Genomic DNA, 26,523 nt, shown 5'->3' with positions numbered 1-26,523 from the left:
TGTTTTTTAAAAATTTATTTATTTGGGAGTCGGGCGGTGGCGCAGTGGGTTAAGCGCATGTGGCACAAAGCGCAGGGACCAGCGTAAGGATCCCGGTTCGAGCTCCCCACCTGCAGGGGAGTCGTTTCACGGGCGGTGAAGCAGGTCTGCAGGTGTCTATCTTTCTCTCCCCTCTCTCTCTGTCTTCTCCTCCTCTCTCCATTTCTCTCTGTCCTATCCAACAACAAAGCAACGTCAACAGTGGCAATAATAATCGCAACGAGGCTGCAACAACTAGGGCAACAAAAAAAAAGGGGGGGGGAATGGCCTCCAGGAGTGGTGGATTCATGGTGCAGGCACCGAGCCCAGCAATAACCCTGGAGGGAAAATTTTTTATTTATTTATTTATTTATTTATTTATTTAAGAAAGGAGACATTAACAAAACCATAGAATGAGAGGGGTACAATTCCACATAATTCCCATAACCTGATCTCCACATCTTTTACTCTCACCAGGACTTCATAGTTATGGGCTGACTTAGGAAACAGAGAGATAAAGGGAGAAAGACATCACACCACTAAGGCTTAGGCCCAGCGTAAGGATGCTAGTTTGAGCCCCCAGCTCCCCACCTGCAGGGGTGTCGCTTCATGAGTGGTGAAGCAGGTCTGCAACTGTCTTTCTCTCCCCATCTCTGTCTTCCCCATCTCACTTGTTTTCTCTCTGTCCTATCCAACAACAGCATGTGGCAACAATAACAACAACAGGGCAACAGCAGGGGCAACAAAAGGGGAAAAAATAGCCTCCAGGAAAATTCATAGTGCAGGCACCAAGCCCCAGCGATAAGCCTAGAGGCAAAAAAATATAGAGTATATGTAAACTCTAAATCCTACAGGAAACTAATATTCATTTATTTAAAAGAGTATGTTGGGTTAGATACCATAAATAAAAAGAAGAGCAACATAATTGGGAGCCCTAGGTTCCACCAGATGCACTGTAAACCCCACTGGAATTTACAGAAATAATACCTCATAATCTTACGAAGATAAATGGGAGGTAGACTTGTTACTGAAGGAACACTAGAGCTCTGTTAAGTTTCACCTATCATGTGAACAATGTCAAAAGTCGGTAAATAATAATTTTGACAGTCTCTCTCTCTCTCTGTCTCTCTGTCTCTCTGTCTCTCTCTCCCTTTCCCCCTTCCATACACACTCTCATTATCAGAAAGAAAGTGGGGGAGGGGGAAAGTGGCTACTATGAAAGGTGAAGGCAACTTGAAAGCAGTGAGCCCTGGCAGTAACCCTGGCGACAAAAGAGAAAGAGAGAAGGAAGGAACAGAAAGAAAGGGGAGGGGGTCAGGTGGTAGCACAGCAGGTTAAGTGTACATGGTGCAAAGCGCAAGAACCAGGTAAGGATCCCAGTTTGAGCTCCAGCTCCCCACCTGCAGGCGGGTCACTTCACAAGCGATGAAGAAGGTCTGCAGGTGTCTATCTCTCCCCCTCTGTTTTCTTGTCCTCTCTTGATTTCTCTGTCCTGTCCAACTACAACGAAATCAATAATAATAATAACCACAACAACGAAAAAACAGTGAATATGTGGTGCAAGCACTAAGCCCCAGCAATAACCCAGGAAGCAAAAAAAAAAAAAAAAAAAAAAGAAAAGAAAAGAAAAAAAGAAAGGGGAAGGGAAGAGAGCGGGGGAGGAAAGAGGGAGGAGGGGTGTGAAGGGGAGAGAGAAAGAAGGAGTAATTCAATTTGGCAGAAAAAATACATAAAAACATCTTTCACATACTTACATTGATTATACTCCAAGTATTGTCCAAGTCTGGCTCCAATTCTTAAAAATACATTTCTTTTTGAACTAATCAGCAATTAAATATTATTGACACATAATATACTGTCATGATAAGGAATCTAATATGCAACAAAAGCAGTTCTAGATTTCCTACTCTGGAAGGATACATATTTATCAAGTTTGGGCCACATATACCTCTCTTTGGACTCTGATTTATACCATTTTGCTTCATTATCATCTAATTATAATTTATAGGGTGATTTAGAGCACACTTTTCCTAGGAATGAGGGATGAGCCTGTGCAGTGAGCTCTTCCCTTGCAATATTAATAAAATCTTTGCAACATACTACTCAAGGTCATTTTTTAACCCAGTTATTCTGGATAACCACCAGCTCTGAGCAACCTTCAAAGATCTAGCTACAAGTCTTACATTTCCTAGTTCTAGGAATCTCTGCATTCTTTGAAATTTCCTGTATACCACAAAGCATTACAGGTAACACTATTCTTACCCTTACAATGACTCTGTAAAATATAAACTTATGATAATCAGTACAAAAATACTACTGCTAAGGTCTTGTAAATCGCTTAATTGGTACAGCACAGGACTTGCATGCCCCAGACTCCATGTTCGATTCCCTATACCACATGTGCTGGTTTGGTGCTCTAGCTTTTCAGTTCTCTACTCAAATCTGAAAAACACTAGTTTCACTATGTTACTACATGCTAAGATGAGGGTTACAGATAAAATGAAGTGGAACCTTCTCATTATTAATAGTTACATTCTTCAACCCATATAATTTTCAAGATTCTTTGGAATGGCTTTGTTACTAATCTCTAACTAATCCATTAAATTAAAACCCAGCTATGAGAATGGATTGCAGAGCCAGAATACCTGAGTTAAAATCTTGTTTCTACTGGATTAATTCTGAATCTCATTTTTTTTCTTAACTTTAAGACCTTGAGTATGAGGAAGACTTTCATATTCAGACAGAAAGGACCACAGAACACCAGCGTTGACCTCAGATACCCATGTAGTTTTGGGAATAGAAACTCCCACTGGGTGCATGACCAAACAGGTGCCCTATCCAGTAAGATATCCTCCAGAGGGGGTCAGGTGGTAGCAGTGGGTTAAGTGCACAAGGACCGGCATAAGGATCCCATTTCGAGCCCCTGGCTCCCCACCTGTAGGGGATTTGCTTCACAGGCGGTGAAGCAGGTCTGCAGGTGTCTGTCTTTCTCTCCCCCTCTGTCTTTCCCTCCTCTCTCCACTTCTCTCTGTCCTATCCAACAACGAACAGCATCAACAAAAACAATAATAACCACAACAAGGCTCCAACAACAAGAGCAACAAAAGGGGGAAAAATGGCATCCAGGAGCAGTGGATTCATGGTGCAGGCACTGAGCCCCAGAAATAACCCTGGAGGCAAAAAAAAAAAAAAGATATCCTCCAGTGCTGATTTTTGGACTTTGCCCAAGTTATTTAACCTCTGCAGTCTCAGTTTCCTTGTATAGAAAACAAGGATAATAAAAGCACATAGTCTTATAACATTACCCTATGAGTTAAATAAGATACTAACTTATACTAACTTATTTTAATTCTAGCATAACTGGTTAAGAACTATTATCACTGTTGGAGATGGGCTGTGGTGCACCTAGTTGATCACACACATTACAGTGCACAAGAACCCAATTTTGAGCCCCCATATCCAACCTGCAAGGGGAAAGCTTTGCGAGTGGTGAAGCAGAGCTGCAGGTGTCTCTCTGTCTCACTCCTCTCTAATTCCCTTTCCCTCTTGATTTCTGGCTGTCTCCATCAAATAAATAAAGATGATAAAGAATATTTTTTAAAAAGTGACTACTAATTCTAGATAAGAGCAAGAGACTGGCTCATTTAAATGATGGCCATCACCTGGGGTCTTAGATAGGGAATCCTGGGATTCCCCCTTGGATACTATGAGCCTGGACTTCTGATAGATCTCTCTCTGTCATCACTAGTCATACCCATTGGGAATGTCAGAGGCTGTACAGGCTCCTGTGCTAAATGTGAATGGAATGGTTAGATCATTGTGGTAAATAGTTAATTTGTATATCTTCTTCAAGTTTGTGAGCAACTCTCTGTCCTAATCCTGCTTTCTAGTTCTACTCTCAACTCTGGCACCATCTTCCCAGACAATATTTCTGGCCCACCCCCATGTTAGCTATTAAGCTCAAGCAAAGATTATCAAGACGCAGGCTCCTAGGGACCTCCCTAAAATAGACTTCCAAGCTTCTTCTACCCTAAGGTCCCTACTTCCATCTGCTCTATTCCTACTTTATGGTTATTATTTATTAAGCATTTTGTCCTGTTTTTCATCTTACTGCATTTTAGCCACAAAGTTCCAGATGCTACTATAATTTAATTTTGACTTCTGTGGGCAGTTGACCTCACCAATGTTTCCTGGAACCTCACCTCTCCAGAGGCCTAATCCACTATGTAAAGATAGAAATGGGCTGGCAATATGAATCAATCTGTCAATGCCCAGGTCCAGTGGAGAAACACCTGCAGCCCTGCTTCACCACTAGTGAAGCTTTCCCTCTGCAGGTGGAGACCAGGGGCTTGAACCCGGGTCCTTGTGCACTGTAATGTATGTGCTTAACCAGATGTGCCACTGCCTGGCCCCTGTAGTCACTTTTTTTTTTTTAATCTGACAAGTTTAGGCTTTCTCTCAGTTGTTAAAGCATTGAGTGTCTTTTGTTGCATCTAAATCAGTATTAGGTTTATGGGATCTGGGCTTAAGTTAGGGAGGAATACTACCCCAGGATACTAGTGGGGTCTCGGTTAGCCTCAAGTTTTTCTGCATTTACTTGTGTGATGATTCTAACAAAGACTGTCATAAGGATAATAATAATTATCCTTTATTAGATACATAGTTTTTGCCAGTATAATTTTTATCCAGTTGTATAGTATTCCTTCTGAAGCTTAGCAAGAATTGAAAGTTCACATAAAAATCAAATATATGGTTTTGGAAATTGTGGATTTCCAAAAGAAAAATGTTTTATTTTAAATGAAGTAACTTCAGGAATTCTTAGTATGGTCTGTGCTATTGTTTCTCCACTGGACCTGGGCATTGACATACCAAAAAATACCAAAAATAATTTTGGTCCATATATCCAGAGATATAAACAATATGGAAGTTTCCAGTGGAGGGTATGGAAAACAGAACTCTGGTAGGGGGAACTGTATGAAATTACACCCTTAATACAACTACACCCCTTAAAAATATTACAAATCCAGAGACTTCACGTGTGGAATGACAACCCTTCAACTTCATTACTCGGGTGAGACCTTTCCTTTTATAGTACACTCTAATTTCATCTCAGGTAGTTCACTTTCTAACAAAGTCCCATAATCTAGATATACACCAGTTTCTGTGAGAGAGAGCTTATGTGCACACGTATCCATAAACTACTGCAAAATATATACCTGAAAGCAGAAGTACACTAGAGTTTGCAGTGAGTACCTCCCTAATACTTCCTCTCCACTATTCCAAGCTTGGGATCCATGATTGCTCAACAAATTGTTTGGCTTCATATGTTAACTCTCTTTTCAATCACCAGGTTCCAGATGCCACCAGGATGCTGGCTAGGCTTCCCTGGATTGAAGACCCCACCAATATGTCCTGGAGCTCAGCTTCCCCAGAGACACACCTTACTAGGGAAAGAGAGAAGCAGACTGGGAGTATGGACCGACCAGTCAACGCCCATGTTCAGCGGGGAAGCAATTACAGAAGCCAGACCTTCTACCTTCTGCAACCCTCAACGACCCTGGGTCCATGCTCCTAGAGGGCTAGAGAATGGGAAAGCTACCATGGGAGGGGGTGGGTTATGGGGATTGGGTGGTGGGAATTGTGTGGAGTTGTACCCCTCCTACCTTATGTTTTTGTTCATTAATCCTTTCTTAAATAAAAAATTTAAAAAAATATTATAAATCAGTATTAAAAATAAAACAAATAAACTTAATGCAAGGTTTTCCATCATAACCTCTAAGTCTAGTTTCTTATTTTCATACAGTTCACATTAACCTGCAAGAATTAAGTAATATTATGACATCCGACGCAACACATTACAAAAATAATGGGAAAGTTCTCAGATCATATCAAGCCTTATTGTTCTTTATTGTCACACATATGAAGAACTGGAAAGTCCAGACTACATAAACTTTAGTCTAGATTTTTAATGTTTTTGAAAAATTAATCCTAGTATCATCTTCAAAAACAGAATGAAAAGGAAAGATTCATGGCTGGCTGATTTTCAATCCTAAGTAGCATAAAAAAATAGCCAAAGTCTAATTCTTCTTTCTTTGCCAGTCACAATAGCATAATTTGATAAATATTTAGATGAATATGATTTATGATGACTATGATTACAAATAGTCACAGAAGTGGCCTCACACATCAAAAAAGGCCTCAAAAGTCATTGATCTTACAAAATTCCTGCCAGAAAAAAATTAATGCCATTTGTTTCCAAGCCAAAGCCTTTGGTTTTTAATGGTCCAACTATTTGCTGTTTCTAATGGGTTATAAAGTTGCCAGAGGTACTAAAAATAGACTTCCACAAAACAGTAGTGATTCAGCAAGTACCTACTGTATGCCAACCTTTGCTAAAAAAAAAAAAAGAGGGTATAAATAAATATAAACAAAACATTATTTCAGGAAGCTCAAAGTTTAATGAATGAGATAGAAATACATTCATCACTATAAACCCAGGTACTGGTGAGTACTTTAAAAGCAAACTAATACTTGAAATTGGTGGCAGACATTTTCTTCACTTTTATGCATGTGTTATAGTCAATTATTTCTAGGATACATACTGATTATACCCAAACATAGATTTAAAAGAAACTTACACAAATGTAATCATCTAAATCCTACCCAGTCAAGAAAAGGGTTGTGCATAATATCTGTTATTTCCTTTACCTATTCATTCATTTACTCACTCACTCATTCATTTATTCAAGAATACATATGGACAATAAGATGTCAGGCTTTGCCCTATAATCTGGGACATCAAAGAAGAACAAGATGAACTAGATCATATTATACGAGGACATAATCAATAAAGACTTAGCCAAAGGGAAAATATGTGGTTCCTCAAATCAAGAAGAGATGGAGGAGTAGAGCACTGTTGGGAGGTGGAACTCCATGATAACCTACCTATACTTCTGCATCAGCTTTCCCTTCAACCATGGCTCTTGTCTTTCTGCCTGGTTTAGGAATTATGTTCTACATTTCACAGCTACTCCTACTCTTCTTTTTATAGGTATATGTCCACCTAGTTTTCTTTTTGAGGTTGGCCATCGTGATTAAGCTTATTTAATTTGATGACCAGCTAAAAAACAAATGAATGTCAAAGAAGAGTTACTGAAGAACTGATAAATAACAGCAGACAATGGCAAAATGACTCTTAAAAAGAAATATTGGGAGTCGGGCTGTAGTGCAGCGGGCTAAGCGCAGGTGGCGCAAAGCACAAGGACTGGCATAAGGATCCCGGTTCGAACCCCGGCTCCCCACCTGCAGGGGAGTCGCTTCACAGGCGGTGAAGCAGGTCTGCAGGTGTCTGTCTTTCTCTCTTCCTCTCTGTCTTCCCCTCCCTCTCTCCATTTCTCTCTGTCCTATACAACAACAACAACAATAATAACTACAACAATAAAACAACAAGGGCAACAAAAGGAAATAAATAAATAAATAAAATAAATATAAAATTAAAAAAAAAAAGAAATATGACTCTTCTGACTGTAATCTTCACAGTATAAACTGGAATAGGTACTTCTCTAAATACATGCACTGAAGTCGATTAAACTTCCTCCAATTCATATAGATGTTGCACAATATTAAAGTTAAATTCTAGAAGGGGTGTGCGTGTGTGTGTGCGTGCGTGCACGCCGTGCACCTATTTGGCTTCAAGCTATTTAGACCAAGAAACTGTTAGAGGAAAACTCTCCATATTCCATGGTTAATTAGTAAGAATACTTCATGCAAACTTGTGGGGGGTTCTCAAGCTGTGCATAACAGCAGGCGTGTGGAGCAGTAGATAATGGTTCCACAATATTGTGCAATGATTTTTTTTCCTTCCAGAGAAAGTCCTAAAAATGGCTTGACTATAAATAAGCACAGAAGGGAGTTGGGCACTAGTGCAGCGGGTTAAGCACAAGTGGTGCAAAGTGCAAAGACCGGTGTAAGGATCCCGGTTCGAGCCCCTGGCTCCCTACCTGCACGGGAGTCGCTTCACAGGCGGTGAAACAGGTCTGCAGGTGTCTATCTTTCTCTCCCCCTCTATGTCTTCCCCTCCTCTCTCCATTTCTCTCTGTCCTATCCAACAATGACAACATCAATAATAACAACAACTATTAAAAAAAGGCAACAAAAGGGAAATAAATTTTAAAAAATTAAGCACAGAAGATGGTTCCAACACAGGCTACAAAATAGTTCATTTGGACAGTGTAAAACCCAGGTCTGAGCTTAGACCCCAAGGCATTGAAGGTAGCTTCAATGCTGTCATCTTTCACACTCTCCTACTCTGACTCTATCTAAAGAAAAACGGAGAGGAGGGGAGGGAAGGGGAGAAAGAGAAGGAGAGGGGAGGATGGTGGGACCCATGAAGAAAGCAACTGAGAAAATGATTAACCGAATTGAAGACATGTAACATTATTCCTACAATAGTAAGGTAAAAACAATATGGTAAATGAATCTTGATGCAAAAAAACTATTTACATTTTCATTATATAACATTAATTCCACCACTCTTTGCTCATGAGGAAGTTACACAACACATCACTACAAAAGAACAAAATTAGCTGAATAACATTTGACACTAAGGTATTACATTTGAAGAGGGTAAACATTCTGATGAAACAAAACTGGTGTGTGTGTGTGTGTGTGTGTGTGTGTGTGTGTGTGTGTGTGTATGCACGTGTGTGTATTATTTCATTTAGGAACCATTGCTATGGGGGGTATGGGGGGAGGATCCCCATGACTCCACAGCTTTTTATCCCCTCCCACTTGCTCATTTTTCCTTTGACAGGGGGTAAGAAACAGAGCACAACACTACTCTACCATAAGTGGGTATCATGGCTTATGCCCAAGTCCTTGCTCACAGTAACATGTACATTCTACTGGGTAAGATGCCATTTTTTATAAGATACAAATCATTTTTATAATTTTACCAAGGTGAGCTGTCTTGCTGGCCCAGACACAAAATTGTGGAGCCTAATTTGTTTTCATAATCTCCTATATTATCCACCCTAAACTTTTAACATTGCTACATCTGATCACATTCTTCAGCAAAACGTTGTGACAGAATCATCAAATGATGAGGCTGCTACAACATGTTAACTTTCACCCAAAGCAGGCAAGTTTATGAAGGGAAAACAAACTTACAAGCAGAGTTTCTAGGAAGAGAGTTAATAATTTTGTTGTAAGGAATGAAAATGTATCTTACTTTTACCTGTTGTTTATTTTTGCTGGTACCCCTGTTACAAAGAGAGGTTACTAGAGAAAAGCTTGCAGAGATATCTAATACAACTATTTTTCTTCTGCTAATATAACTTTTCAAATAAAGGGAGAGACTTTCCCCTTCCTCTTCATACAAGGCACAACAAATAGCAAACTAGGCAACTGATGTACATGGTTAAGAATTCTTACCTGCTGTCGACTTTCTATCAGTTGTTCCCAAATCTCAGCTGCAGTCTCTAGAGCCAGAAGAATGGCCCAGGCTTTGACTGCCCCTTTCTGACAATGAGAAACTGTAGTGGAGGGGAAAGTCTGACCTTTCCCTTTTACCCTTCTAAGTCAAGTTTCACTGGGACTCCTATCACAAAAGAAGATTAGCAGCATAAAACCATACAATTTTATTTTAATAAAAAAATTTAGGTGACATAGGAACCTTCATCTAATCATCAAGATAAGAAGAATCAAAGAAGTGGTTAAATCTGGGAGTCAGGTGTTTTTATAAGCTAGATTTACTGAAGAATGGATAATTGTAGGCAAAGTTATAGATAAGACAGAGGGTATAAACTAAGTATGCTGAATTGGAAGAAACAGAGCAAGGATGATGTCTGAAGATGCCTCTTGGACTCTCTTCATCTTTAGAGATATGAATGCTCTCTTCCTCCAGCTAAAGGAAGGGCACCTCTCACATGAGGCTTCATGACCTGCTTTAGAAGAGCGTCCTGCATTGGTATTCTCAAAATTAAACTTGAAATATTCAGTATACCAAGGAGCCATAGTTTGAGGCAACATGCCCTGAACTCTATGGTTATCCACAAATCATATTCTAAAGGGTCTTTAAAGTTTCCAAATCACAACAAGAACTTAAAAACCTACTTATACATTGAAATCTATTTCAATATATAGCTTGAGATTAAAAAGAGAAAAAAGAATTTGGGCAAACAGCAAGCAGTCATAATCTCAACTGGCAGATACTGTGATTGTGGAGAAAAGAACACAGCCTGAAATTCTCAGGAAGCCCTTGATTTCACCCCAAATCTTTCCTATTGCCATGAATGATATCTTTCCTTCAGAGCCTTTATAAGGAGTCTCTAAAAATCTTAGGGAACCAGCAGGGTGTGGGATTCCTAGTGCAGTCTGACTCCTCCACACCTTTCCAAGAGGGAGAGCTCTTACATTATCTTCTGAGACTCTGGGGTAAGACAAATCCAAATGATTTCTCTTAGAAAGTCTTTAGCATAACCTGAAAATAGTCAGAAAAGTAAAATTAGCAAATGTCTTAACTGTATTCTTGGGAAATTACAGCAAGTGACCTATGGTGAATGGAAGGGTTAAAGTCCAGGAAGGGTATGTCCAGAGGGTGTTGTAAAAAGAAGTACCATTATGGCTAATGGCCAGTGAGGGAAGGGGTCACAGAGAAAGAGAGAGCGAAAGCGAGAGAGAAAGAGAGAGAGAGAGAGGAAGAAAAAAGATAAAGGACAATTTTACCTGCTAAATTGTTTTGCCTAGGGCAACTTCTGTTTCTAACCTCCTTCACGGGGCTATTTAGAGTGAAATGGGCCAGACCAGGGGTGCCATTTTCAGTTATTAAAGAAGCAAGTTGAGCTTCTAGCTCTGAGCAGCACTTGACCCAAAGGGTGATGGGCAGAAAGAAGAGGAAAGGGAATTAACCAGATCCCCCATGGTCAGAGTCTGCACACAGCAGGGTTGATAACCATGTCCCTCACAGCATGGCTTCTAAAGAACAGTTCTTTGATTGCAGAAGTTGCTGCTGTCTAGGGCTGAGCTGCAGGGAAGGGCCAGACCTATGAGGGGAGCAGGAAGCAGGAGAAGTCCTGGCTAAGAAATGCAATAATTAACACATTTGTCACCTGGTGGTGTAGAGCCATAAAATACTAATGATAAAACAACAACAATGCTGGTATAATTACCCTCTCCCAACCAACTACCAAAGGCCTGGTGATTAATCAACATCTCTCTAGGTATTTCTCTAAACAAAGCCAGTCTCCAGTCCCAGTATAAAACCCACAAACCAGCTTCTAGGAGGGAGAAACAGGCAGTTGATTTTGGGCTTTTGTTCCCCCCTTCATCTGAAGAAACATGAATAAATCACACATCATCAAGTTTATCATTTTTCTCCTCAGAGAAATATGAAATATTATAGTTCATCTCCAGTGCATCAGCTTCTTCACACTCCATTAGCATGAAGGGAGTATTTTTGATATAATTTATCAAACCACTGGCCTCATTTCTCCCATTTCCTTCAAAACGGAAATGCGGACACAGTGAATTTGGGCTTCTGCTATTCATAAGTAGCCTCAATCTGCCTTCCATCCTGGAAGCAATAAATAAGTTGAAATGCACAATTAGTGACACGTCACCAACCTGTACCACCCCCCCAAAAGGCTGAAGGGTCTGGCCAAGAGACCAGAAAGAGGGTAGTGAAAGTGTGCTATAGTTAGATCCTGCTGAGGTGAGAAGATGGCCCTTTGAAATGATTCCATCTCTCTTACTCATCTTTGCCCTAATCTGAAGTGGTAAGGGTTCTGCTCAGGATCACTGCTCTGGTAGGAAGTGACTATAATAAACACATATTAGGGACCAGAAATGTTTGAAAGCTGTAGCTGAGAATTAAAAATTTATTCTCTAGCCTCTCCTCCAATCAACAGATTTGAAGTGTTTGAACAAGGGTGAAAACCAAATGATTCATTATATTTTATTATTTTATTTTAATTAATGTGAGGTCCTACTATGTTCACAGTAGCTGCAATATAGCTCCTGCTCATAGTCAAGAAAATACGTAACCAACAAGCTGTGATATATAGTCAGAATCAGGGGCTTAAATTATACATGGATAAGAATGTATTTCATCAGGATCTTGAACAATGAGCGGAATTTTGACATCTTGGATAAAATTCAATACAGGTAAGACAATTAAGGGCAAGAAAGCATCACTGAGAGGCACAGAAGGAAATGTCACTGGAATAAAAGAGTGTGTGGGTGAAATGCAAATACTATAAGCACAAGAACTAGGCTAGCATGGCTGAAGAAGAGTCTTCTCATGAGTAACAGCAAGTCTTGGGATGTTTAGGGAAGGGTAAAGGATCAAAATGTGATGAGAATGTAACTAACAGCTGTGAAAATGACCAAGGAGAGGATAGATGAGCATTAAGAATATCTGGTGAAGTGAACCTTCCTGCCAGTTCTCTGCACAGCAAGAAGCTTGAAGATAAGGGCTAAGTTTCATATGTTTCAGCAGTCTCTCATCAATCATGCCAGGTGCTAATTGATGCTCAGTGCAATTTCCTAAAATAACAAATGGACACCAGTACAAGGAGATGTCTACAAGAAAGATTGTAGCATCACTGCTTATGATAGCAAAAGACTGTAAAGGTTCACAAACAGAATAGATGAAATGGCACTACAGTCTTTGGCCAGGGGATTAGTGAAAGAGCAAAACACTTTAACTGGAATGAAGCTCACAAACACTAATGTTCAATTTCTAAAAAAGCATACATGCAATTAAAAAAAAAACATAGTGGGGCTGGGAGATGACTCAATGGGTAGAACATCTGCCTTAGCATGCATGAGGACCTGGGTCTGATCCCCAGCACCATATGGGAGCACTATAGACAACATCAAAGAGAACTCCACGGATGGTGGAAGAGTATCGTGGTGTCTCTCCTCTAACAAAAACAAAAACAAGTGTGTAACAAGTTTTTAATAATTGCAAAAGGAAGAAGTCAGACTGCTGAAACACCTTGAACCCAGAGCCTGACAGGAGTGTGTAGCTGAAGGTCAGGTGGGTGCTGGCAACAGTTCAGACATGTGGTCCACACTGGGCAAACAGGAGTAGCCAAGAGACAGAGTAAGAACTAGAGGTGAAACAGACAATGGATTAAAAGACAGGCAGAGAAAGGGACAAGGAACACTAGCATGCGGTTTGCAGAGACATCACTATATTAAGTAAAAGAGGAAGAGAAACCTACGTAGCAGACTTCTTTTGCCAGAATTATAGACAACAAATTTATCCTGAACCTCGGGGGTGGGGGGAGAGAGTATGTGTTTTGTTTTCAGGAAAATTCCAAAGCTGGTATCAAATCCTACTCTCCCATCTCCCCTTCAGAAAGACTGGATTTTGTACTCATTCTTCTTCAAAAGATAAAGCATTTTCTTCCACTTTAAGGCAGAATTGGGACAAGACAGTGTGGGAAGTAAAACAAAACAGAATAAAGTCCACACGTCAAACCTCTCATATTTTTCTTCTTGCAGAAATGCAGTAGAGTGACTTATTTAAAAAATCTGAAGTTCATTAAGTTGGTATTTATTTTGGTTTCCCTGGAGGATACAATTATGCCTTAGAAAGAAACTTGTGGCTGAAAGGCTTTCACAATAAACTATGCCTGTGTTTACCAAATGTACCAGGAGCACAGAAAGTTTGCTTTTTGAGGCATTCTGCAAAGATGAAGCAGTACCTAGTTTATTCATCTGTTAGTACCATCACTGCCACAGCTCCCCCCGCACCCCCACACACTTCCCCAACAGAACTGAAATCCATGGGAATTAGACAAAAGGAACAGGTAACTATCCTGACTAGATTTCAAGGAGTCTGAGACAGGAGATGAAATTGAACCCTGCACTAATCCCTTTCTAGCACAATCAAAGCAACAGCCCAGAACTTACAAGGCTGGTGGCAACTGGGGAGGTTTTCGAAAGTCCAACAATTCCCTTCAGACCAGAACATTTACACTAAGGTTAGAGATAGACTTCAAAGAGTCCTTGTCCTGCTAAGTTTCTGTCTCCCACAACTACTTAAGTTGAGAGATCCAGATAACCACTCTATCAGAGCTGTGAAAAGGCAAGCTAGAGATTCTCAGAAAACATCTATGAAGAGGTAAACTAGAGCATTTCAGAAAACATCTGCCAAATCAACTTGTGATAAAATAATACACATGGACAAAGTGAGTAAAAAATGGATTTGGAACTCTCTTTAGTCGCCAAGCTAGCAGGTGACACTGCTGGAGGAACCCAGGAAAGCTATGATGTGCAGGTGTTAAAAGTACAATGCAATAATCTCGAGTTAATCACAGCTGTTCCCCAAACCTCCTTCTTACCCCAGGGGGAACCAAAACTCAATCTTCAAGGCTTATGTGATTGACCACTAAAATCAGGGAAGAATAACAGACATATTTATTTGAACTCAAAGATGTACCTGTGAAAATGTGAAATATATGCAGTCTCACAAATCCAAGTATTTTCTCCACCTCTCCAGACTTGGCTGGTAGCAACCAACCATTAGCCACCCAGAGTTTAGTTCCAATTCTCTATGAGCCATAAAATACCACAGAGAGATAGGAGACATCCTGTGAAGTGCTTGCTTTCCAAATGACTTTGGTGATGCCTGTGGTGTCCAGCTGAGCCAGAGGTGAAGCCAAGGTAAACAGAAGAGAAGACAGGCCAGGGAAATGAGATGGCAGGGAGTTTTGGCCTATTAAAGTATAGCCATCAACAACACAGAGAAACATAGACTCCCCATGAGTCACAGTGGGCTGGCAAGATGTTGCCTAGACATTCCAAAGGATACCCACATGAACGTCATACAACTGAGATTCATCAGGACTCTGTAGGATCTGTTAAAATCCATCCAGTGTGCCCACTAAATACAACATTATAGAAAAACTGGCTATAATTCCACTGCAACAGGAAAAGTATATATATTTTCATTAAAACCCCCTTCTGTTATACCAAGTTATTTAAAATATTTATTTCTTTATTTATTCCCTTTTGTTGCCCTTGTTGTTTTATTGTTGTAGTTACTATTGTTGTTGTCATTGATGTCATTGTTGTTGGATAGGACAGAGAGAAATGGAAAGAGAAGGGGAAGACAGAGAGGGGGAGAGACAGGTAGACACACCTGCAGACCTGCTTCACCATTTGTGAAGTGACTCCCCTGCAGGTGGGGAGCCAGGGGCTTGAACCGGGATCCTTACTCCAGTCCTTGTGCTTTGCACCATGTGCGCTTAACCCAATGTGCTACCTCCAAGAAGTTTTAAGTTATGTCAGTAATGGCAAAGGAAACTGAGACAACCTACTTTCTGGGTCTTGAGAGAGTTCACTAATCGGTAACCAAATTGTATTGCCATTCATGTGTCTCTGAAAACATTTTCAGGACATAGAAATAGAATGACTACTAGAACCACAGGGACACCTACTCTTCAGGGGGTTCAGGCACATAATATTAGGGGACCAAAACTCAAAGGGATATTAATTTTTCAAGAATAAAAAATTTGAAAGAATGATGTTAATTGCAAAAGACCAATATATTATCTATAAACCACTAACAGGAAGGAGATTACAGAGTGTCAGCTATTAATTGAAACTCCTTGGAGACAAAGAGATGAAATCATTCTGACACAGGACAATTAGATCTAACTAAAAAGTAAAACACAAACCTTTGCTAAGGTTGAGCATTGTATAAGAAAAGGACATCTCTTATAATTAAAAAAAAAAAGACATCTCTGAGAATAAATTCCTTCTCCTAATGATATGAAATTACCCTATCCCTAGCCAAAATCTAAATGTATCTTTCACTTAGAACTAGTTCCACAAATCTGGTTTAAAAAGGTTCACTTTTTATGAGTTTCATAATACGAACGATAGAATCTATGTGGCAGAATTATTTTGAAATTAAATGATATGATACAAATGGAAGTACTTAATCAGATTATCCAAATCCTGGTTCAGTCAGCTACTGACAAAAGGACCTTAGAAAAAGGTCTTCAGGGTGGGATTATGGCTCGACCTGTCAACACCCATGTTCAGCAGGGAAGCAATTACAGAAACCAGACCTTCCACCCTCTGCACCCCATAATGACCCTGGGTCCATATTCCCAGAGGGTTAAAGAATAGGAATGCTATAAGGGGAGGGGATAGGATGCGGAACAGTGGTGGTGGGAATTGTACCCCTCTTATCCTATCATCTTTACAGCATTTCCATTTTATAAATAAATACGTAAAAATAAAAAATAAATAAAAGCATGTAAAAAAAAAAGAAAGAAAGAAAAAGGTCTTCATCTCTTGAAGCCTCAGTTTCCTTACTGGGAAAAGAGATGATAATAGTGCCTCCTTGAATGAGTGGTTGTGAGGAATAACTGAGTCACTGCCTGAAACATGCCTAGAAAAGTACCTGAAATTCAAAGTACAATAACTTAGAATTGTGATCACTGTTGCTATACAGAAAATATTAAAAAACTGTTGACACAGAGAATATCTTCTTTGAAATTTTGAAAAAATCAGAGGCTAATTAAATCAAGTAAGGCTTTCTTTTTCTTGTATCTATTTTTCCCTTTTGTTACCCTTGTTTTTTATTGCTGTTGTTATTGATGTCATTGTTGTTGGATAGGACAGAGAGAAATGGAGAGAGGAGGGGAGACAGAGAGGGGGAGAGAAAGACAGACACCTGCAGACCTGCTTCACCACCTGTGAAGCAACTCCTATGCAGGTGGGGAGCCATGGGCTCGAACCGGGATCCTTACGCCAGTCCTTGTGCTTCCACCATGTGTGCTTAACCCGCTGTGCCACCGCCGGACTCCCCAAGTAAGGCTTTCTAAAATTAAGTCTTAAATATTTCTGTGAAGAAAATGTAATCAAGATTTTCACACCGATTTCCTCCCTAGCTTGAGGCCAGACCCTATAAAAACCTAATTCCAGTTTGGATACAACAAATGACAGTCAATGCATTAACAAGTGGGAAAAATCCTAACCTTGTTAGGTAAAGAAGGGACTACAAAAGCTGGAAGAGACTGGCTCATTAAGTGATTGCCTTTTTGGTCACTACCCTAATCAGGGAGATCCTTGGATTCCCTCCATAGATACAATGGGCCTAGACATCTAGTAGACCCCTCTTCTCCACCATCACTGGTCACTTCCATCAAGAACTTCACTATGAGCTCTCTTGTGGGCTTCTTCAGGACTGTATCCTATTACGAACTAGCAATGGTAAGAACTGCCCCATTCTGAAGAGTGGCTGGGTTATCCTACTCTTGTCACATGAGGAAATCTGGTCCTAAAATGAGTGCAGCTAGAAAAAGGAATCCAGATTGGAAGGGAAGAACTCAAGCTTTCACTATTTGCAGATGATATGATAGTATACATAGAAAAAAAACTAAAAAAAAAAATCCAGCTAAAAACTTCTGGAAATTATTAAATTGTCAAGACCATAAAATTAACATATAAAAATCAGTGGCAAAGGCTGGGCGGAAGAGCAGTGGATTAAGCACATATGGTGCAAAACTCAAAGACCAGCGTAAGGATCCCAGTTCAAGTCCCTGGCTCCCCCACCTGCATGGGGGTCACTTCACAAATGGTGAAGCAGGTCTGCAGATGTCTGTCTTTCTCTCCCCATCTTCCCCTCCTCTCTAGATTTCTCTCTGTCCTATCCAACAACAACAACAACAACGATAAACAACAAGGGCAACAAAAAGGGGGAAAAATGGCCTCCAGGAGCAGTGGATTCCTTCTGCAGACACCGAGCCCCAGGAATAACCTTGGAGGCAAAATAAATAGATAAATAAATAATCAATCAATCAGTGGCATGCCTTTATGCTAACAGTAAGTCAGAAGAAGATGATATATAGAAATCAATCCCATTCACTATAGCAGCAAAATCAGTAAAATATCTAGGAGTAAACCTAACCAAAGAAGTGAAAGACTTGTATACTATAAACTATGAGTCACTATTCAAGGAAATAGAAAATAATACAAAGAAGTGGAAAGATAGCCCATGATCATGGATTGGAAGAATTAATATCATCAAAATGAATATTCTTCCCAGAGCCATATACAAATTTAATGTGACACTCACCAAGGTCCCACCAATTTTATTTAAGAGAATACAACAAAAATTATACCTAGAATCACCAAAACAACATTGAGGGGAAAAAACAAACCAACAACAAAAAACAAACAAAAATGGAAGCACAATACTCCCAGATCTCAAACTATATTATAAGGTCACTGTAATAAAAAAATGTATGTTACTGGAACAAAAAAAGATACACAGAACTGAAAGCCCAGAAATAAACCTCCACATCTAATTTTTGATAAGGAGGCCCAAACTATAAAATGTTGAAAGGAGAGTCTCTTCAATAAATGGTGCCATAAAAATTAAGTTGAGGGGCCAGGTGATGGCACACCTGGTTAAGCGCAAATATTATAGTGCTTAAGGACCCAGGTTCAAGCCCCTGGTCTCTACCTGCAGGGGGAAAGCTTCAAAAGTGATGAAGAAGCAGGGCTGCAGGTGGGTCTCTGTCTACCTCCTCCTCCCCTCTCAATTTCTCTGTCTCTATTCGATAATAAATAAACACATAAATAAATAAATATTTTAATTGGGTTGAAACGTGCAGAAGAATGAAATTGAACAACTATATGTCACCGAAACAAAAGTAAACTCCAAATGGATCAAAGACCTGCACCTTCCACCTTCTGTTCCCCATAAAGAATTTTGGTCCATACTCCAAGATGGGTAAGTGTTAGGGGAAGATGACCAGAGGGCTTTGAACTCCAATTTCATCAGGACCTGGAGAAGAAGGGGGGGAGACCCTCCAGAAGTAGTAGGTGTGACTTAGAAAGAGAAGGCAAAACCATAGAAAAATGGGCAAAATGTATATATAGATAGATAGTTACAGAAATAATAGTCAGCCCATATCTGTGATCTTTGGAGAATTAATGTAGTTTTCAACAGAGAGAATGGGGACTCAGAACCCTGGTGGTGGGAAAGATGTGGAATTATACTCCTGTCATCTTATAATTTTGTAAATCAATATTAAATCATCAATAAAAAAGATTTTCACATTGATACTGTAATTTCATTTTTGAAAGTATGGCAAATGCATATTTGCTTTCCCTTGAAGAAAAAAAAAGTAAAGCACCGAGAAAACAATTCATATAAGCAATTAACTTATTAAAAAGCATCAAAACAAATCCAACCCAAATTCCCACAGGACTCTCATTTTGTATACATTTCTTAAGTGCAAAAGAAACTGTGCTCCAATATTACAGCCCCAAGGCAGTGCAAGACAACCCATCATCACAGATATCCAATTACATTTGCTAGACTACCCTCTCTAAGGCAAAAATATACTGAATAAATTAGAAGATTTTCAAGAACAAGTATCTGGAAACAAATATGCTCTTTTAAAATGGTACAAGTTTAAAATAACACTTCCTTTCAGTTAACAGAGATCTTACTGCATTATCTTCTTAATCAAAAAGACTTAATACTATGAAATAGCATGTGGAAGCAAGGTGGGTTAACTATTCTTGGGTTATCAAGTTCTGGAACAAAAGTTATATAAGGATACTAAGATAATAGCTCTATAGTGATTTGTACAGGCAAAATCACAAAAGAAAAAGTTGAAAACAAAGATCAGAAACTTGGATATTTTTTCAAGAGCTGGATGCGAATGAGCAAGAGTAAAAAATGAAGAAAGGAGACTCCTGTCTTTGACTTCAGATGGTCAGCAGTAGGTCTTTAAACCTATGACCAATGAGGAATTTTCAGGTGACTGGTTGGATATGTTCTTATAGCATGGAGGTCATGATATAATTAAATACTAAGCTAATCTATAGCTCTCTTATTTCTACTATGAATTACTACATTTATGATAGACCATTCTTGAGAACTAAAAGAAAACAATCCTAGTCTACTCAGTTATCCACAATGAAATGTTGCCATAGCAATAAAAATACCTGCATGGAATTATTTCTGTTATAGTGGTACACTCCAAAGATAACTGTTCTCTACTTTAAAAAAAATCTATTGGAAGAAATTGAAATGTCACAGAAGAGCAAACAATATTCTTGCACACCACACATAAGGAGTTCAAGCATGTGACTGGATATACTTTGCAGCAACATAGATGTTCCTCCTATTTCCAATATCCTTTTTCACTTACTCCCAGAAGCTCTTGGTGTTTAGGGGACAGTTATGGATCATGATATGATGGCTTCTCATTAATTAATCAACTCCATGCACAAGTTGCGTAGAACTTATAAGTAAACATACTAATAAAGACAATGGGATTTACTTTCAGTAAACTTCAGCAGACAATAGCAATTTCTAATAGTAATACGGCCAGACAAATAGTTTATGATGCTGACAGAAATACTAAAAGAGACAAAAAATGCACTGGGGAAGAAACCATTAGACCTACATATTTTCAAGTTATTAAAAATTGAAAAAATATAAAGGTGAGATTAATGTTACAGAATCCATCTGCCTCTCTAGAAATGAAGGGTTTAGCTTATATGCAGTATCTCCTGCTCTCAAGAATATATTGTCATTAGGAAGAGAACCTCTGAACAGAATTTGAATGAGTGATAGGCTGAGAAACATCATATGAAATCGAAGAAGAAAAAAAAATTCTCATGAAAGAACATACTTTAATTATGAAGAAGGTTGTCTGGGATTACCCTACAGAAACCATGTAAATCCATGCTCTTTACATCTGCCAAAATGAGAGCCACCTGGAAAACCATTTCCTGTTTCACTCAGGTCTACAGACATAAAGGGCTGAGAGTAGAGAAACACCAGCATCATAAGACATCTTGCAAATGTTGGAACAGAAGCAGAGGCTGCAGACCTGGCACTAGAAGGCATGTGGCTTCTAATATTGTCAGCCTTATGCTTGCTGAGCAGAGAACATTAGGAAAGAACAGAAACTGGGGGAATCTTGGTGGGGAAAGAAAGGTTCACATCACAAAGGAATGGTGAAGGGAAGCTCAAGTTAGATGGGCAAAGTCTGCAGTCATCTGATCCCTGAAAGGCAGAAAAATGTGATATCTCTGCCTAACATAAAATCTGAGCAAGAGAGAAAAAGGGGAAAACTACCAAAAAAAAAAAAAAAACTTGTTTATAATAAAGACTACATTCTGTAGCAATTTCCTAGATTCCTGGGGTTAGAAATCTAGATTGCCAATGGATAAGTGAGCCTTAAAATCACATCCCTGCTGACAAAAATTCATTTCTTATAACCGTCTCCATTTACCGGAATGCTGAATCTTTCCCATGGGGAAGGAACAAATGAAAATGTTATTTCTCTGCTCATGAACTCATACCTTTCTGTCTGCTTTTCACTGTTGGCAATTTCATTCTCCTCCAAATTTGACTAAAGCCCGTGACCTGAGGGAAATAATGTCTATATAATAATCTTCTGAAACTCTAATTCTGAGTCATGTTTTTTTGGATGTTGCCTCGCAGTTTATGAATATTGCACTGAGCTATGAAATGTAAGTGATGCGATGTCTCTGCCTAACATAATCATTTTGCTGGTGAACATGTTGCAAATACTAATGAAAAGGAGGCTCCCACAAAAGCCATGAAAGCTAGTTAATGGCAACAATCTAGCTGCAGTGGCCCCATCTTCAATGTTTTCCCTCATATTCCTCTCAGAATAGAACTGCAAAGGGTAAAAGACAGGTGGTCAAAATACAGACAGGAGAAAGGGGAGAGAAGTCACACTATTTTAATGTCTCTGCAGTCCCTACTTGGCTGACATTTCTGACCTCACAGTTCCAATGAACTTGGGGCAATTTGTGTTGACTTCCCATTTTAAGTATAAACTCAAGTCTGAAACAGGCCTGTTACCTGTTTCAAATGAATTCAAGCATACACATATTTGGGGACTATCTCTGTATGAGTGCAGGTAACTAATGTACCTAGTGCTGAAGCATATATGACTGAAATCTCTTATCTTTAGTGAATTGAACACAACTAAGTACAACTAAGAACTGTCACTTTAATTTTTCCCAAACCATTTCAATCTATTCAGTGTGAAAGTGAGGGATTAAATATAGAGGAGATAGAGAAAACCTGTCTCCCCTAAATCTGATCTCAAAGAAAGAGAAAAAGACTGTAAGGACAGCTCATCTGGATAGTGCTTTATCTTGTGTGCACCCCTGATTTGAGTGTAATAATCACTGCATTAAAGGAAGCTTTACTGTTATATCTTTCTGCCTCTGTCTTGATCTGAAAAACTTAGCCCAGGGCAGTGAAACCCCTAATAATGTCTAAAAAATAAATTTTGTAAACTTTGAATCAATTATTTATTGAGACTACCATATTATTGACATTTATATCATTTTAGTATAGCTGTAAATCACAGACTCAATTATTTTCACCCGCCAGAGAGATGCTTACACACCTCCTGAGAAGGGGTGATATTACAGAGACACTTTTGTATGAGTTGCCTAGACTTTGATTTATATGCATATTGAGAATTCATCATCTTACTGTTAATCTACTAGAATACACTACTCTAATTCTGTTTCTTTAAAAGCAAAGCAAAACTTTCCACAGCTTGTTTTTACTGGCATCTATGTCTTCAAGCTTTCTCTTTAAACTGAAACTACTGAAAGTATTTACAAACATATTGAAGAATGGCCCCTTATTCAGAGTGCACACAGTGAATGCTTGACAGGCTGATGGGTCAGACATCTCGAGCACCATTCACACTTCAAAATCAACAAGTCTGTCCTGGCAAAAATAGATCACTTGCATAGTACACTACTACAACATGCATATAACCCAGATCTAAGTGTGGCCTCTACCACATAAAGTCTCAGAGATGCCTCTCCCCCACCCTCCCAAAAAAAACCCAACAAATTCAACAGAAAAGAACTAATAGTATTACTGTAATATAAAGCAAAAACTAGGCTCAGATTAATTCTGTAATACTGTCATTAAGACGTCTGACATACTCAAGTATATTTTTAAACCTGGTCATTATCAACTATTAAGCATTTTATTTTATAAAAATAAAGTACATTTTTCAAAAAAGTCATATGACTAAACATGTCCTTAAGCCAAAGTACTTACAACAGTCATGTATTCCACTAGCATAGGTCTTTAGTGAACACAGATGAACAGTGAACACTATAAGCCCATATATTTTCAAATGCTTAGGAATAAGCAACTTAAAAAGCAAAAAGAAAATGGATTTGTGATTTCTTCTCTGATTTACAATATTTAGGAGTACATCATTTACTGTCCTTTGGAGATATTGTAGATACCATTATATTTCTTACTGAGCCCAAGTTTAATTCTACTGTAGTCAGTGACCATAATTTGCATAATTTCAATAATTTTACATTTATTGAAACTGATTTAATGCATAACAATGTGATCTTTATTAATGAATATTCTAAATATACTTGAAAGAAGCAGTTAAGATATCAAGAATATATTCTATAAATATCAGTGAAGTCAATAATAAAAAGTGAAACTCAAATAGTCTGTGTTCAGAAGCTGAGAGATATGGGTAGAACTCTTACAAGTTGATGGCTTTGTCTACTACTCCTTGCAGTTCTATTAATTTTCCTTTGTGTATTCTGAAAACTCTGTTATTATGTACATATAAATTGAGATTTCTTTTTTAATGCCTTGTTTTTATAATATTAGGCTGTCAGAAAAGTCATGATGTATTTTTGCATAGAGAAAATGTCGTGACTTTTCTGACAACACACTATTTGACATGGCAGACACAAATAGAGAGTGGCAGAAGTGGAGAGAAGGAGAAAGAGAGACACCTGCAGCACTATTTCACTACTCCTGAAACTAGTCCCTTTGTAGGTGGGGACTGGGGGGTTTGAACCCAGGTCCATACACAACTAAGATTTATTGATAAATTCTTATATGATATATTATATTCCACCTTCTTACTTTTAATGTAGCTGTGTCTTCAAATCTAAAATAATGTCATGGAGACAAGACAATAGAGTTCTTTCTATTCAATTTTATAACCTGTTTCTAACTGATCATTTATATTTATTATATTTTATTGCTCAGAGTGGATAAACAGAACTTTTTGTTCTTTTCCCTTTTTAACTTAAAATGTTGCTCGGTTCTGTTTTAGTTCTTATCACCTTGAGTATTATATTGTTTTTGCATTATCTTTTCCTCTGGTTCATAAAGTAAATTTTTGACTTGTTATATTTTGAAATTTGATTATATTATTTCACATATAGATAGAAGAGGAGATTTACTACAGTATATTTCTATTTCCTTACTCGTGGATTTTCTGCTACTGTTATAAAATTTTTAATGAATAAAGTCATTTTTGTTTTATATAAGTATCAGATAGTAGGTAACTGAGGCTTTGCCAACAACATATAGTCTCTATTATGGATTTCTGACTATTTTTATAGCCCTTAACAAAACAAGAACTTTCTGACATAACAGGAAGGATACTTTAAAAAAAAAAAAAAAAAGGAGGAGGTATGGCTCAGTGCATAGACCACATTTTGTAAAGCTCCTATTCTTATTTCTTTTCAAAAGATTAGTACCAAAAAAGTAGCTTTATACATATCTATACTATTTACATTGCTAGTGCTCTTTACTCGATTAACACTTAATTTTCCTTTTTTTAAATATTTTATTTTATTTATTTATTCCCTTTTGTTGCCCTTGTTGTTTTATTGTTGTAGTTATTATTGTTGTTGTCGTCATTGTTGGATAGGACAGAGAGAAACAGAGAGAGGAGGGGAAGACAGAGAGGGGGAGAGAAAGACACCTGCAGACCTGCTTCACCGCCTGTGAAGCGACTCCCTTGCAGGTGGGGAGCCGGGGTTCAAACTGGGATCCTTATGCCGGTCCTTGTGCTTTGCGCCACCTGCGCTTAACCCGCTGCGCTACAGCCCGACTCCCCAACACTGAATTTTTCATCTAGTTTCCTTTAACATTTCTTGTAGTTATAGTCTACTAGCAAATTTTTTTTTTTATATTAGCTTATCTGGTAAAGTATTTTCTATCTCTTTTTGAAAGAGCACTTTTCTAGATACAAAATTCTAGATTAAGGATATCTGTTATCTCAGTTCTTTATTTCCTTTTTCTTTTGCCCTTGTTTTTATTATTGTTGAAGTTATTATTGTTGTTGTTATTTTAATATTTATTTCCTTTTTTGCCCTTGTTTTTATTATTGTTGTAGTTATTATTGTTGCTGTGTTATCTCAGTTCTTATGGTCCTCTGACATTCATACAATTCTGAGCCAAGTATAGTGAGGCTTATACATTCCCCCACCCACCCATCACTGCATTCAAGATCTCCTTTTATCTTTGGTTTTTAGCAGTCTGCGAACAAAAATAATAGTTGTTCTCTACTTCATATTTAGCCATTATCAGTCATCATTTCTTCAAATACTTCTCGTAAAATACTTCTGCCCGGGGTCGGGCGGTGGCGCAGTGGGTTAAGCGCATGTGGCGCAAAGCGCAAGGTCCGGCGCAAGGTCCGGCGCAAGGACTGGCCTAAGGCTCCCGGTTTGAGCCCCTAGCTCCCCACCTGCAGGGGAGTCGCTTTACAGGCGGTGGAGCGGGTCTGCAGGTGTCTATCTTTCTCTCTCCCTCTCCATCTTCCCCTCCTCTCTCCATTTCTCTCTGTCCTATCCAACAACGAACAACATCAACAATGGTAATAATAATAACCACAATGAGGCTACAACAACAGGGGCAACAAAAAAGGGGGGGGAAATGGTCTCTAGGAGCGGTGGATTCATGGTGCAGGCAACGAGCCCAGCAATAACCCTAGGGAAAAAAAACAAACTTCTGCCTTGTTCTCTCTTTCCATATATATTTGATTATTTGATAAGATCCAAAGTAATATGCCATGTTTGGGGGAACCTTTATAAATTTCCCTTCTTTTTGGTCTATTAGACTGAAAGGCTTCTACTTTAGAATTTACTCAAGTTCACTGATTCTTTTCTATTATCAAGTTTGATAACAGAAAACAGGAAGAATTTAATCTATGGATAATGTGTTTCTAAATTCTAGTATTTCATTTGTGTCCTATTTATACATTCCATCTATCAACTGGAATGTATAAATAGGACACAAATATCAACTGGAACTCTATGCTCATTTAAGTAATTACACTTTCCATCAAACTTCCTTTTTACTATTTTTAACTGGAATTTTATTTATTTATTAATGTATTTATTGAATAAAGACAGAGAGAAATATAGAAGCTATGTGAAACATAGCTTCACAGCTCACAGCTCACAAAGCTCACAAAGCTTTCCCCATGCAGGTGGTGGTGACCGGGGCTTGAACCCACGTCCTTTCACATTATAACATGTGTACTCAACTAGATGTACCACCACCTGACCCCGGCTAGACTTTCATAATATAGTAATTATCTTATTTCAGAGTCCCTGTTTGATATCTGCATTCTGTTGAATGTTGTCTCTTGACAACAAGGATTTTTTGTTTGTTTGTTT

General features: G+C 38.6%; 1 protein-coding gene across 9 annotated transcripts in view; it reads right to left on the bottom strand.

Moving 5' to 3' along the window:
* The window catches only part of AUTS2 (activator of transcription and developmental regulator AUTS2), a 1,407,660-nt gene that overhangs the window by 685,609 nt on the left and 695,528 nt on the right, over nucleotides 1-26,523 (bottom strand). The gene's annotated exons all lie outside the window — the stretch shown is intronic.

This window comes from Erinaceus europaeus, chromosome 15 (assembly GCF_950295315.1).
Source record: "Erinaceus europaeus chromosome 15, mEriEur2.1, whole genome shotgun sequence".
NCBI lineage: Eukaryota > Metazoa > Chordata > Mammalia > Eulipotyphla > Erinaceidae > Erinaceus > Erinaceus europaeus.
This window is presented reverse-complemented; position numbering and strand designations above follow the sequence as displayed.